At 43.4% G+C, this 12128-nt stretch overlaps 1 protein-coding gene and 1 pseudogene across 1 annotated transcript in view; one reads left to right on the forward strand and one right to left on the reverse strand.

Moving 5' to 3' along the window:
* Positions 1-745: 745 nt before the first annotated feature.
* Positions 746-2708, reverse strand: LOC136388382 (pumilio homolog 1 pseudogene; annotated as a pseudogene).
* A 786-nt stretch (positions 2709-3494) lies between these two features.
* CDK17 (cyclin dependent kinase 17) overlaps positions 3495-12128 on the forward strand; it is a 99808-nt gene continuing 91174 nt past the window's right edge. The window contains exon 1 of the mRNA XM_066357268.1: positions 3495-4069. The gene's annotated coding sequence lies outside the window, so the exon portion shown is untranslated. The remainder of the gene's footprint in view (positions 4070-12128) is intronic.

The raw sequence follows: 12128 nt of genomic DNA on the forward strand, positions 1-12128 counted from the left end.
CTCTGTTGCGACCAGAGCCACTCTAGTGCCTGGGGTAGAGGCCAAGGAGCCATCCCCAGTGCCCGGGGCCATCTTTGCTCCAATGGAGCCTTGGCTGCGGGAGGGGAAGAGAGAGACAGAGAGGAAGGAGAGGGGGAGGGGTGGAGAAGCAGATGGGTGCTTCTCCTGTGTGCCCTGGCCGGGAATTGAACCCGGGACTTCTGCACGCCAGGCCGACACTCTACCACTGAGCCAACCTGCCAGGGCCGTTGTGGCACTTTAGTTGTTCATTGATAGCTTTTTCATATGTGCCTTGACCGTGGGCCTTCAGCAGACCGAGTAACCCCTTGCTCAAGCCAGCGACCTTGGGTCCAAGCTGGTGAGCTTTAGCTCAAACCAGATGAACCCGTGCTCAAGCTAGCGAGCTCGGGGTCTCGAACCTGGGTCCTCTGAATCCCAGTCCGATGCTCTATCCACTGCACCACCGCCTGGTCAGGCTATAAAGGCTTTTCCACTTGTGAATTTGATTCCTTTTTTTGGAGATGGTAATCTTGGTGCAATCATTTACCTATTACAGATACGACACTAGAACATTTTTGGTTGCTGGTTAGATTCACCAGAGGGCTAGTGAGAACTGTGGAAATGAGGAGAAAGGGTGACATTGCCTCAGATAATAGCATTTAGCGGAGCTACAGGTGAGCCCTATGTAAGTACCATTCTCCATGTAGTATTGGGCAGAATGTGCTTGCCATGGGTAGTGGTACTTTCAAAGAGTTGCGATATGGAACCAGATTATACACATGACTATCTTCTGCTGAGTTGGCTCTGCCACATTGGTCATCTTCTGGACTGTGTAGTTGCTGTACTGGTCCTTCATCATAGTGTAGAAGGCACTGTGCAGACCGCTGTTCATGGTGCATAGCTCATTGATAAGCACAGCACACTCTCTAAGGGAGGCGTGAGTACACACTGCTCCACAGCATTGCTTGCAAATTTATGCTGACTCAATACAAGTACATTGCCTTGAATTTCTGCTACACTTTTATCCTCAGGATAACCATGCTCCAATACATATTAGATTATATAATTTCCATATCGATCCTGCATACATTGCTTTGTGAGCTTGCTGGTGAAGTTCCTCTAAAATAGGGAGTGCATAATTAGGGAGGCAGTGCTCCAGGATCCTCTGAATCACTCGGCAGCCATAAAGATGCATGGACAAAACAAACACCCGTCCCTTAAATACATCGATGATAACTGCAAAGATTGAGACTGCACACATTCAGTGAATTTCTGAACCATGTAATTGCCATTCTGGCCTTTCACACACGTTAGGAGATGGCCATCTAGTTCCCAAACCATCTCAATCTGCTGATCTGAGGGAATAAATTCTGCAGTGCCAATGACAGGACATGACCTCGATTCTGTTCCAGCAATGCTGGCTTCTGTTCAAGGCTGCCAAATTCAAAGAACTTCTGAATGATGTAATTTCCAAATACATCCACCATTAGCTGGTTAGGTGCCTTGGAGGATTTCATTGAAGACAAGCCGCCACTCAGCTGGTGTGGCACGCTCTAGCTTCAGCTGAATGAATCTGGACCCATGCTAGTCTTGGGAAAATTCCATTCTATGCCCAGCAATTTCCTACATTTGTAAATTGGGATATCAGTTATTTCAAAAATCTTCAAAAAGTCTGTTTCTGACAGAGGATGTGACATTAGACACTCCCTCCTGCAAATGGGGTGACAGAGAGAGACACAAGAATGCTGCTGAGGCTGAAGAGGCTGGAGGCTCTGTGATACTTGGCTTCAGCCCCTGGAGCACCAGAGATATATCTTCCACTGCCACCTGTGAGTTCTCCTGATGTTCCCCAGGCATTATCCTCCCATTCATCACCCAGGAATAAACTTTTTGGTTCATCTTTGCTGGATTCATCTGTTTCCCAAAACTTTTTACCTGGCAAGAGTAAAAACGCACATGGTAGACAGCCAGGGTAGTAGCGGCCATGCGACCATTGAAACAGCAGCAAGTCTGGTGGGCCATGATACTGCTGTCCCTTCTTCTGAGCTGCTCTCTCTAGTGTTTCTTCCTGCTATATCATAGGGTGCTTCTTCTTGCTATATTGTAAAGTTCTTTGACCTAGACATATTTCAGAAGCATCATTAACAGTGCTTTTTAAAAAGAGCACACTTCTTCTAAAGGAAAGCTTGTGCTAACATTTGCATTCTTGTATGATAAGCAATTGTTAAATATGGGTAGAGAATAAATGTTGCTAATTTATGGATCTTAGTAATTTTAGAGGCATGGTAGAAGTCTGATTGAAATGTATAACTGTTGGATATTACAGTAGATACATTCAACTTTGCCCAACAAAATAGGAGAAGCAGGCATTATTTTAGTGGGAAAGGATTCGTCTAAGAACCCAAGAATATAACGGTCAGGTCTTTAGAATATAATGTGATTGGAAATTGCATTAAAATTTACTAAGACTATTTTCTGTTATTAAAATGGAAAAATATTTATATCTCATTTCACCAGGCTCTTTATATGGTTAATTTTTTTTTCTTGTTTAGGTTATCTACATCCGGTCCCCATTCTCTTCTTTTCAGTTTTCTCATTATCTCCTCCTAGGCGTTTATGTTTGTTTTTACTTTGTTTTCATCCTAATTAGTGGGAAAAAGTGGGTCAGTATTACTTCGGTTTGTCTTCACTTTCAATCTGCTGTTCATTGCTGAGCTAGCTTTTAGCCTCTTTAAAAGAAGAAAGTAAAAACATTTACAGAAACTGGGGCAACCTCTCCCCAGACTTCTTCCTTCAAGAAAACAAAACCTAACCAACCACAGCAGTAGTTCCTCTCTGTTCTCATAGCACCTTGTACTTCCCTTCTCATAAGGCTCAGATTTTTATTTTAATCGTTTATTGAATATCTTTCATCCCAGCAGGACTCTCAGTCCTTGAGGACCTAGTATATTGCCAAGAATAAACTATAAAGAAATTTGTAGTTTAAATTAATAAATGCTGCGTGCGGGAATGACTGCTGCATTGGTACCCACACATAATAAAGGAGAAAAGTTGCAGCAATCAATATACTCAAGTGTGGGTCCTCGACAGCAACTCTCTAGAAAGTCAGTGGTGAACTGTGGCACGGGTATCTTAATTACATAATTACTAGGATAATTTAATCAAGTTTTTGTTTTGTTGGGGGTGGGGCGGGAGGAAGATGAAGGGGTTGAAGTGTTCCGATAACTTCTTCCCCAGCCTCTGTCGCTGCGGACAGACACTGCCTGAGCTTCCTAGTCCTGTGGGGCCTCCTCACCCCTCCTACCCACCTCCACCTCTCCAGAAGGCAGGCCTGGGAAGAGGAGGCCCCCGTCTCCGGGCGGGGGTTTCCCGGGGATACCCCGCCCCGCCCCCAGGCTCCGCCCCTGGCCCGCCAGCCCCGCCTCCCGCCGCCGCCGCCAGCAGGGGTCGCGCTGCCCCCAGCGAGCGGCTCAGGCGGGGGTGGGGAAAGCTCCGCGGCCGGTCGCTTTTCTCCGCCGCCGCTGGTTGGATCGTTTCAATAAAAGTCTTTTTTCCCCCCTCTCTCTTGCTCTCGCTCTCCTCCGGGAAACAGGCGGAGGCGTCAATCCGCAGCCGCCGAGTGAGCAAGCGACGCTCACGCAGCGAGCGAAAGCGCCAGCCCGCGGTCTCCTCGGCTCCTCACCGTCGGGCCCCGGAGAGGAAGGAGCCCGCGTTCGGCCGGCCCGTCTCAGCCGGGCGTCGGCGCCAACCTGCCCGCCCCGCTCCCGCCCCGGGTCCTCCGAGGGGATTAGTGGGCCGCCCGCGCGGCTCGGCGGCCCGGGAGCCATGTTGACCCGGGGACTTGGCAACGCGTGAGGGACCCGAGCGGCCCCTCCCGAGGCTCCGGACACTTCAGCGAGAGCCGGAAGGCGGCTGCGGCGGGGAGGCCTGCGCCTCGGAGACGCCGCGGGTCGTCCAGCCGCTGGGACCCGGACCTGCATCCGGTCGCCGCGGGCGTCGGCGGAGCCGCTTTCCCTGGGCGCCGCGCTTCGCCTCGCCTCGCCGCGGGACGCGGCCCCCGCACTTGCTGGTGAGTTGGCGGCGGCGCGGGGCTCGCCCTGCTGCCCGGCCCACCCCGGGCTGAGGGGCGGGCGGCTGGCGGGGGCGCAGGAGTCTCAGGCCGGGCTGGCAAGTTGCGAGAGGGAGGCGCGGCGCAGGGGGCTCGCGGGTGCCCGTCGCCTCTGGGGTCCAGCGAGGACCCCGGGTCGCCGAGGCATTTCGGGGGGTGGGGTGTCTGTCGCCGCCGCCTCCGCCTCCGGTGCTTGCTGCCGTTTTGGTCTCCGGGGGAGGCCGGTGTCCCCGCGAGGCCGAAGAGGGGGAAGAGGTTGAAAGTCCCCCGAGACACAAAGGTCCCCTGGGCGAGGGTGGAGCTGCGGGCGCGGGCGGCCAGCTCTGAGGCAAAGGAAGGGACGCGGGTCCCCGGGAGGTGAGCGACGAGGCGGCGGCCGCGGTGCTTCCAGCTCCTTGGAGACGCCGGGGGTGTGCGCGGGTGGGAGCGCGGGGGAGGAGGGGGAGGAGCAGCCCGCGGCTGGGCGCGGGGCGAGACAAAGATCGGGGCAAGCTCCCGCCGGTGGGCACACCCCTGAGTGTTGGTGTCTAGAGCAGGGCTGGAGGGAATGTGGGAAACCCAGGGAACCGATCAGGAGAGGGAAATGGGGGGCTGCCAACTATTGTCTCCGGCGCAGTCGCTTTTCTCGGCGTTTTTGTGCCTGATGCGTTTGCTCCCCAACTCAGCTGGAGAGCTCCAGATTGTCTTCCTCCCTTCACCCCCTCACTGCCACATTGACTCTGCCTTGGTTTTCCCCTCATTCTCCCTCTACTTTTCACCCATTCCTTTTCGGGTAAGCAGTATTTTGCCTTCTGCTCGAGGAACGTTTGCTAATGACAGGATGCCTGCGCTTGTTCTGACCCTGAACTGCCTTGAACTCCTTTCTTCCTCCCACCCTTTCCTTTCTGGGATCTTGTAATGTCACATGGCCATTAACAATTAGCTTTTCTTCTGCAAAAATGGCAAAAGCATTTAGCTGAAATCTGTGGCGCTCGTCCTTTATATGTCCACCAAAGACACGTCGTTGGTCCTGGCTTAGCACCTCTTTAGTTAGCAAGTTCATTTCCTAGATACAGAAGTGGCCAATTTCGCTTGGAGTTTTGGCTATTTCTAGGGTCAGCTAGCAGCCAGACCTGTCACTTATCAGGAAATGCTTGAGACAATTCTTTCCTCAAACTTTGTTTTCTTTCTTTCTTCAAGGGTTTCTTTAAGAGAAGCTTGTGTAAGAAGGTCAGAGTAACAAATCTGAATTACTGTATGTTAGACTTATTTGGTTAACCATTGGGCAGAAGAAAATGAATGGGATCTTAGACCTTTGATGCCTTGAGTAGAAGGAAATCTTCCCTTGAAGCTAGAAATAAGGTTCAACCGAATTTTAAGGGAAAAAATTAGCTAGTTGTAATATCACTGGTTTTGTTCTTTTATGAGACTGGGTAGGTAGCTTATTAAATGTTGGGATGTTGTTTTGTTAATGAAGACATTTTAGTCTTTGTAATTCTACCATCTGTAACTCTAACATTGTTTCATAAACAACAATTGGAACAAAAGAAAAATCTGTGGCTAGATTTAAGGAATATTCTTGTTTTATGTTATGAGAGAGAATATTGGAATATAAAAAAGTGCTGTTCTTTTATCTGGTAAACTATATTGTAGGCCAGAAACATTAACAGTTTAAATGCTGGACTTCAAAGAAAATAGCTGAGTCTTTAAATTTATCTGTTTTAGAATTACTATACAAATATATTATTGATTTGTTTACAGCAAAAAAAACCAAAACAACTCATTGAAACATGGAGAGAAAATAAAAGTAAAGCCTGTTTGATGTAGGAACTTTTAGCATTAGTTATTTGAAATAGTGTAGCCTGCCAAATGTATTCTGGTTACTAGTAGGAAAAAGAGATACCAAGTAAGGAGAGATGAAATTGGAAGAATTGACTCAACATATGGTAACTTTGTATACCAGTAATCTAATAAGTCATTGGCTTTACAAAAAATAGAGAAATTAAATTTTATTTTGTCAATAGCAGATAGCTGTGTTGACTAAGCAGATTTTAATGTATATATTTGCTGATCTCTTTACTTTTCAGATATTGACTCATTCCAACAATTAATAGTGGAAAGAGGTGGCATATAAAATACTTTATTATGTCAAGGCTTTTGTTTTTTTCTTAATTTTCAGTGATGTTAACCTTTCCCTTACTGGTGAAATAAATAACTAAAAAGCTGCAAATATTTTGTGAACAATGGAAGCTATAGCAGCATAATAGCAACTGCGTTAAATATTCTGCAATGAAGATGTTCATGTCCCTTAATATTAAAAAAAAAATCTGTGAACGTAAAATTTTTTTTCTGATATTTTCTGTGTTATTGCTTAATAGTGCTGAATATTTATAAGGTGCTACATTTTGAATCATTATTACTATTCTCTAGTCTTTATAAAAAGTATCGCATCATGTCATGGCATTCTTTAAATAGCTTTTATACTTCCTCACTATGGATAATTACTTAATGAATTTATTGCTGTAAAAAACGGGAGGAGGCATGTTAAATACAGCTTAAGACTATTCTTTAGAGTGTTTTATCTGTTTTAAAAATTGCCTCGTTTCATACATTCAAAGGAAGAATAATTTTATGTTTTTTGAATTTTGAATGTGTTAAGTTTTCACATGGGAAAGAGTTATTTAAAGTGCATTTTACAGATTATGGCATTTTGCATTTTAAATAAAGATAAAAAACAGGTTTATGGCATTTAAAAATTAGCTTTATATAGCATCTGTGAAATTAAAAAAAAAGTCTTCAATAGAACCTGATATAGCTTACTAGCATTCGACATATAATGTTGGTAATTTCTTTGAACTGGTGGGAAGAGGACCTGTTAGGGTCACTTTAAAAAAAGAATTGTGAGATGTTTGTGATATTAAGCCAAGGATTCTGTCATGAGTGGATTCTTTGTTATTATTTTGTTCCCAGGCTTTTTAGTTAGTAATTGCTTTGATATCTGCAAAATATTGACCTGGAAAGAGGAATTGCCAAGGCCCAGCAAAATGTATTGAATATATCTGAGTGTAGCTTACCTTTCCTAATCTGTTTTTCTTTCTCTGTTGGCCAATTTGGAAGATCAATAAACATCTACCTATAAGTCTAATGGGGGGATGCTACTATAAATGTTATATTCTGTAGTGACATATGATACTAAATACTGTGTTTGAGGTGGTTTACAGACCCATGGCATATTGAGATGAGTGAAAATTATCTTGCTCTCCTAAGTCTTCTTTTAAACATATATTTTGATATAAGCTATGTGAAAGTAATGAACCTTATTTCATACCTTTTGTTGGGTTACTATGCCTAGTGTTACTTTGTTAAATCCTCACGATAAGCCCATCCTAATAGATATTGTGCCACCTTTTTTTTTAACCCTTTGAGCAGTGGATTTTTTTCATGCTCGCTGACCCCTGGGAGTGAGTTTTTTTTTTCTTCAAAAAATGAAATTAGTTCCAGTTCCAGTTTTATTTAACTTAAAATCATGTTTGTTTGATAACCAGTTTATAGAAACGAGAAGAACTACTCCAGCTTTTACTTTTACTGCTCCAGCTCAAAGTTTAAGGACGTACATGTACGGTGGTACTCTGGATGGTCAGGAGGCACGAGGACATACATGAACGTTTGTACTAAATTACTGCCAAATACTTTAAATTTCTTAGTAAGAAGCAAAATACATTCTTTTAAAGCTGTGCTTTAGGTCCTTCGTCCTCCATTGATTGTGCCTCTTTTTCAAATGAGGAAACAGGAGCTTTAGGTTAAGTAATTGTCTCCAGGGTGAAGACTTCTGTTTAGGCATTCAAACCATGTCACAGTGCCTGCGTAGGGATGAGATGTTAAAAATTCAGTGTTGAGTGCTGTAGAGTTCATCAAAATTAGATTTAAAGTCCATTGAATCAGTTTTACTTCCTAAAAAATAGATTTATACAGAATGTATAAGGGAGGATATATTTATAATTCAAAATGAATTGAAACCAAGATGTGAAAATGATATTTCAAGTATTTGTAGATTTATTTTTAATTATGAATTTATCAATTAGTCTTTGGGCATAAAATGAATATGGGTGCTGAATACACCTGGTTTTGTGATACAAATATGTTTATTTTCATTTTTACTTATATGTTTACTTATTTTGATTTTTCATGTGTTAAAATTAGTTTACATTCTTTGAGCATATGCTATAAAAAGGAAGACAGCCCAGATGCATGCTGTGTAGGTTGCTTCAGAATTGGATGAAAATTTTGCATTAAAGTAGATAAATTATAAATTCTATGTCGATCTAAAGATGTATAATTGCCTATTGGTTTTGGTATTGCTTAAGTATTAAATTGTAAATTTTGATTTTGTGTTTTTATTGATATGTAGCTTTCACTGAAAAATGGAAATATCAAAGCAGGTTGTACATTTTAGGGCATAACTTTTTATATTGCAAACCAACCCTTATGATCCAAAATTGCAAATTAGTTTTGTTGATATGTATCTTATTGTTCAAATTTAAAGAACAGAACATTTTATTGACTTGACCTCACAGTCCATTAAAGTGAAAAACAATGAAAGATCTGGTTTCTTTTTTGTGTGTACATTAAAGAAAAGTTGATTAAAGCCTTACCAGGTGGTAGCGCAATGAAGAGAGCATCTGACTGGGACACAGAGGACTCAGACTCGAAACCCTGAGGTCGCTGGCTTGAGCATGGAATCATAGACATGACCCTATGGTCTCTGGCTTGAGCCCAAGGTCGCTGGCTTGAACAAGGGGTCGCTCGCTCTGCTTTAGCTGCCCTGCCCCCCCCATCAAGGCACATATGAGAAAGCAATCACTGAACAATTAAGGAGCTGCAATGAAGAATTGATGCTTCTCATCTTTTTCCCTACCTGTCTGTCTGTCCCTATCTGTCCGTCTCTCTGACTCTCTGTCTCTGAAATAAATAAATAAATAAATACATAAGCAAGCAAGCTTGTTAACAACAACAAAAAAAAGTTAATTAAAAGGATTTGATGGCCCTGCTGGTTGGCTCAGTGGTAGAGCATCGGCTCGGTATGTAGAAGTCCCGGGTTCGATTTCTAGCCAGGGCACACAGGAGAAGCGCCCATCTGCTTCTCCACCCTTCCCTCTCCTTTCTCTCTCTCTTCCCCTCCCGCAGCCAAGTCTCCATTGCAACAAAGTTGGCCTAGGTACTGAGGATAGTTCCATGGCCTCCACTTCAGGAGCTAGAATGGCTCCAGTTGCAAGGAGCAGCGCCCTAGATTGGATGGGCAGAGCATCGCCCCCTAGTGTACTTGCTGGGTGGATCTCCATCGGACATATGCAGGAATCTGTCTCTCTGCCTCCCAGCTTCTCACTTCAGAAAAATACAAAAAAAAAAAAATTGTCAATCTTTGAATAGCACAGGCTTGTTTTCTTTTATGTAACTTGTTAGTTAGTGTAAATATTTATACTTTCAAGAATACTCTTAAGTCTTGTATGGATATTTGTAAAGAATTGGAAAGGACCCAAGAATAATTTATCTTTTACTATATTCTAGGTTAGTTACTAACTCACTTTGTTCTTTTTAAATGGTAAATGAGATACAGCCATTCTTACAATGGGTGGTTAATATTTGTTATTAGTGTGTATTAATGTCAAATAACATAGATAAAGTTTGGTAAAAATTGATAATATTTGTGAAAAATTACCCAGTAATAACATTGGGACTCTAAACATTTCAAATTTAGAGGCATTGTCCTTTAAATTAGTTAATATTTAAGTGTTATTATAAAAATAGACTTTAAAAAAATGTAACATAATTTTCAGATTTTACTATTTTAACAGATTTGTACTGCTATTTTTGACGAGGAGGCGAACTTTTCATTGATTTTTGAAGTAAATTTTGGATTCCTTAAGCAGACTTTAGCCTCTTGAGTGTTTTTGCTGAATTATATTTAAGACTTGATATTTTATGTCTTTATTTTTCTTAATAAATTTGATTTTCTAATTAGGGGTATAATCAGTACTTTTAAAGTATTTGCCGTGTCCATGGCATTGTGTTTAGTCATTGTAAATGTTATAAAATAAAATTTAATGTGGTGGTAATGTAACATGAAATAACAGCAATATTGATTGTCTGGATTGTTCTGTAGTTAACCCAACTCTTTTGTTTTACATGTTCCTTGGACAGTCTCATCCATACTTAGTGCTTTGTTCTTTTCTACTTCCCAGATATCACCTCTTAGTGCTCCCTTACCTGAGCTAAACTTTTTTTTCTTTCTGAAGTTGGAAACGGGGAGGCAGTCGGACAGACTCCCACATTGTCCCGACTGGGATCCACCCGGCACGCCCACCAGGGGGCGATGCTCTACCCATCTGGAGCGTTGCTCTGTTGCAGCCAGAGCCATTCTAGCGCCTGAGGCAGAGGCCATGGAGCCATCCTCAGCGCCCAGGCCAACTTTTTGCTCCAATGGAGCCTTGGCTGCAGGAGGGGAAGAGAGAGACAGAGAGGAAGGAGAGGGGGAGGGGTAGAGAAGCAGATGGGCACTTCTCCTGTGTGCCCTGGCTGGGAATCGAACCCGGGACTCCTGCACGCCAGGCCGACGCTCTACCACTGAGCCAACCGCCAGGGCCCTGAGCTAAACTTTTATTAGCCTCGATCTCCATTTCCTAATCACAGTGAATGCACCACAGTCAGCCTGACCATTCATAGCTGCTTATGTTTTTCCTGCCACTACCTAGTCCATTTAGTCGTGCCAAATCCTGTTAATTTTATTTTCTAAATATCTTTTAGATTTATCTTTTCTTATTGTCATTTTCATATGTGAGGATTTTGGAATGCTTCATCTGAATTACTGCTTCCAATTTTGCCCCATTTTAAACTAAAAATTATTTAGTCTTTCTGTATATTTAGATGTCTTTTTATCCCTCTATCCTTACTATCTCCTTCCTAGATATTCATCCATCCATCCACCCACCCAGCCATCTACCTACCCACCTGTCTGCCCACCTGTCCATCCATCCATCCATGCATTCGTCTGTCCATGCATGCGCGTGCATGCATCCATCCATCCATGTATGTCTCAAGTGCCCTCTATATTTGGACTGGCACTGGTCAGTGCTAGAATGCGAAGACGAGGAAATGTTGATACTATAGTGCTGACAGTTGGAGAGAAATTATTAGTTTTTTTGTTTGTTTGTTTTTTGTTTTGTATTTTTCTGAAGTTGGAAACGGGGAGGCAGTCAGACCGAGATCCACCCAGCACGCCCACCAGGGGGCGATGCTCTGCCCATCTGGGGCCTTGCTCTGTTGCAACCAGAGCCATTCTAGTGCCTGAGGCAGAGGCCATGGAGCCATCCTCAGCGCCCAGGCCAACTTTGCTCCAATGGAGCCTTGGCTGCAGGAGGGGAAGAGAGAGACAGAGAGGAAGGAGAGGGGGAGGGGTGTAGAAGCAGATGGGCGCTTCTCCTGTGTGCCCTGGCCGGGAATCAAACCTGAGACTCCCGCATGCCAGGCCGACGCTCTACCACTGAGCCAACCGGCCAGGGCTGAAATTCTCAATTTTAAGGATAAATGTCACTTCCTTCAAACTCTTCCTTGACCCATTTTGGCAAAGTTTTGGTGCTTATTGCTATAGCATTTATGTTTACTATAGTACTTAACACATTGCATTGTAATTAATTATACATCTCTCCCACTCTCCCATTTGGCTGGTTTTGTGCTTCACAGAGACCATGCTGTTTTTACTTTCAGTATGTCCCCCAAATTATTTTGTATTTAATTGTATTAATGAATTGATGCAATTAGGAGAAACAACAGTGTATTAGTAAATTAGGGTTAGATTAATCATATCTTATAAAAACCCAAGAATTAATTTCGATAGTAGAATATAAAAAGCCATCAAGAATTGGGGGGTATTGGAACTACTCATACATGTTGTTTTAGAGTAGTCTGGAAACAGTTTGTGAGCCAATTTAGAGGTAGAGGGTCAATAAGTTGGCATTATTGGACCTTTTTACATGTGAGCTGTACT

This window comes from Saccopteryx leptura, chromosome 1 (genome assembly GCF_036850995.1).
Source record: "Saccopteryx leptura isolate mSacLep1 chromosome 1, mSacLep1_pri_phased_curated, whole genome shotgun sequence".
Classification (NCBI taxonomy): domain Eukaryota; kingdom Metazoa; phylum Chordata; class Mammalia; order Chiroptera; family Emballonuridae; genus Saccopteryx; species Saccopteryx leptura.